Below are 2,553 nucleotides of genomic sequence, written 5' to 3'. Positions count from 1 at the left end.
AGTTAATGCCTGCATAATTATAACTACTTATTAAAGTATCCTTAACTCTATTCTCATATCTACTAAGAAATTGAAAGCAATATCAATAGACACTGAGAGTCCAATTATATCTGCCAATATCACCCTAACCCAAATATGCAAGAAAAATAAATTAAACTTGTTTTTTCTTTATAAAGCAAGAATAAAACTTGAAAAGCAAAATCTTTATAAGGAACCACTAACTTCTGCAGATAGTTTCAACAGCATATATTTACACATTCTTCTGGCAACACCAAATTCTATCATTTCCTTTTTCTCTACCTCCTTTTATTTTTTTAATATTTTTTTTATGTTTTTAATTTTATTTATTTATTTGGGCACCCCTTGGTTGACCTCACATATGCAAGGACCTTGTCAGCATACAATCCCTTATTTTTTTTGTTTTTCACGCCTACAGCACCTGGTCCTCCTAGGTGGTCTCCCATCCAAGTACTAACCAGGCCCAACCCCGCTTAGCTTCCGAGGTCAGACGGGATCGGGCTTGTTCAGGGTGGCCTGGCCATAGACTCTCTATCTCCTTTTAAAACAAAGACTCTGCTACAATAACTACAGACAGTACCCACCTTACAATTTCTAGAATTTATGATGGTGCAAAAGCAGTATGCATTATAAATTACATAAATATTCAACATTTTATTATAAAATAGGTTTTGTCTTATATGATTTTGCCCAACGATAGGCTAATGTAAGTGTTCTGGGCACATTTAAGGAAGGCTAGGCTCAGCTATGATGCTCAGTAGTTTAGGTGTAGTAAATTCATATTTAACTTAGAATATTTTCATTTGACAATGGGTTTATCAGGACATAACCTCGTTGTAAGTTAAAAAGCATTTGTAGCCAGTTTTGAGAAGATTCATTTTAAAATAAGATTTAATAATAAGATCAGTTGACTAACCTTATAAGGAGATGATGTTATTCGTTCTCCACTTGTCCAAGACTTTCGGAAGGGCTTTTTTTTTTCAGTCTTGACAGAAGTCAAAGCTAAAACAGAAGAAGTTCGAGTAACATTTTTAAAAATCAGCAAAGAAATCAGTCTTTGTAATTTATCTAGCCTCTCCACTGTTAATGGCAGATGCTTCTAAAAATGTGACCCAGAATGTGTCTGATTATGACTGACATACCTTATTATATATTTCTTTTTAAACTGTTTAACCTCTGATAATTACAAAGAAATTATTTAAAATGCTCATGGTACTGCTCTTGACTTTTATAATGTAGGTAATCACAATCTAAAAAAACTAACAGTATTTTCAGGGTTAAGCTTCAAATTACATAAAAAATAATCAAACAACAGTTTAAAGCTGTACTAAGTCTAACCCAAGACATTTAGAAACTGTAATTATTAGTTCTGATCAAAGGGAAACTTAAAATACAACCCCTTCCAAACACATTCCTACATAGTCTCAAATCAAATGATTAATAGGTGAATATAATTACAACTACATTTAAGGAAATTTGAATATAAAATGGCTTAAGTAGAAGGTAAAATAAATGGTAGGCCTGTGTAATAACCTAAACACTCATACCAAAGCCCTACATTTACACTTGCTATTTTAATAAAAACCAGATTTGATTTTATTTCTGCTTAATCAGTGGAAATAAAGTAATACCGAAAAGGACTACAATCATTTTTTTCTATAAAGTACATCATTTGTTGTTATTCTCAAATGGCTGATCATACTCAATCTTGATTATGTCATAACTGCTCACTATTAAACAAAGCACCTTCATCCACTAAAAACTTTGATATTAACTACCTATTCCATGTTTTAGAAATAAGCTTTAATTCAGTAATGGTATTTAAGTTTAGAGTGTAGTAAATTTATAATTTGCTTCTCTTAGAAAGAAAATCAAGTATGGTAACTTTCTAATTTTTAAGCATTTGTCTCACTTGCATCAAAAGTTCTCTATTCTAATCATTTTTTTCCTGTTATCTTTATTACAATTACCTATACATTTCTTAATATATCCAGGGATTTTATTCACTACCTTTAAAAACTGAGGGCACATTTTAACACAATCACAATTATTTCAAATATAATTATAATACTTATAACTTACGTATTATAAAGTAAGACAGAGCACCACATCCAATCTATTTACAAATAGTGCTACTGATGACTATAAAAAGGAAAAAAATCTTTAATAATACAAAGTAAAATAAGGTTGCACTTGCAAAGCACATAACAAAGTAACTGAAAGATAATTGGGTCTATTGTTCCCATCAATTTATAACTGTATAGTTGTAAATATAGAACTTAATAGAGTTATAAATTTCTAACAGTATAGCTATAAATTCATAACATTTCATTTATCTGGTATCATTGGGTTCTCTGAATATGTATATTTTCCAGATACCTCAGCTAATCTTAGCCTTTTTTAATTACAGAACCCTTTGAGAATATGAACCCTCTCCCCAGAAAAACACACATATTCACTGAATTCTCTATTCAGTTTTCAGCGGCTTCCCTGAGCCCATGGAGTCCATGGAACTTAGGTTAAGAACTTGAGATA

General features: G+C 31.0%; 1 non-coding gene across 1 annotated transcript; it reads right to left on the bottom strand.

Annotated features, from left to right (window-relative positions):
* Window positions 1-427: 427 nt before the first annotated feature.
* On the bottom strand, window positions 428-546 carry LOC118608226. The gene has a single exon (XR_004952976.1). It is a non-coding gene; the product is annotated as a 5S ribosomal RNA (ribosomal RNA).
* Window positions 547-2,553: the final 2,007 nt, after the last annotated feature.

This window comes from Rousettus aegyptiacus, unplaced genomic scaffold (genome assembly GCF_014176215.1).
Source record: "Rousettus aegyptiacus isolate mRouAeg1 unplaced genomic scaffold, mRouAeg1.p scaffold_m13_p_9, whole genome shotgun sequence".
NCBI classification, from domain to species: Eukaryota; Metazoa; Chordata; class Mammalia; order Chiroptera; family Pteropodidae; genus Rousettus; species Rousettus aegyptiacus.
The sequence above is the reverse complement of the archived record's forward strand: the minus strand, read 5'-3'. Positions and strand labels throughout refer to the sequence as shown.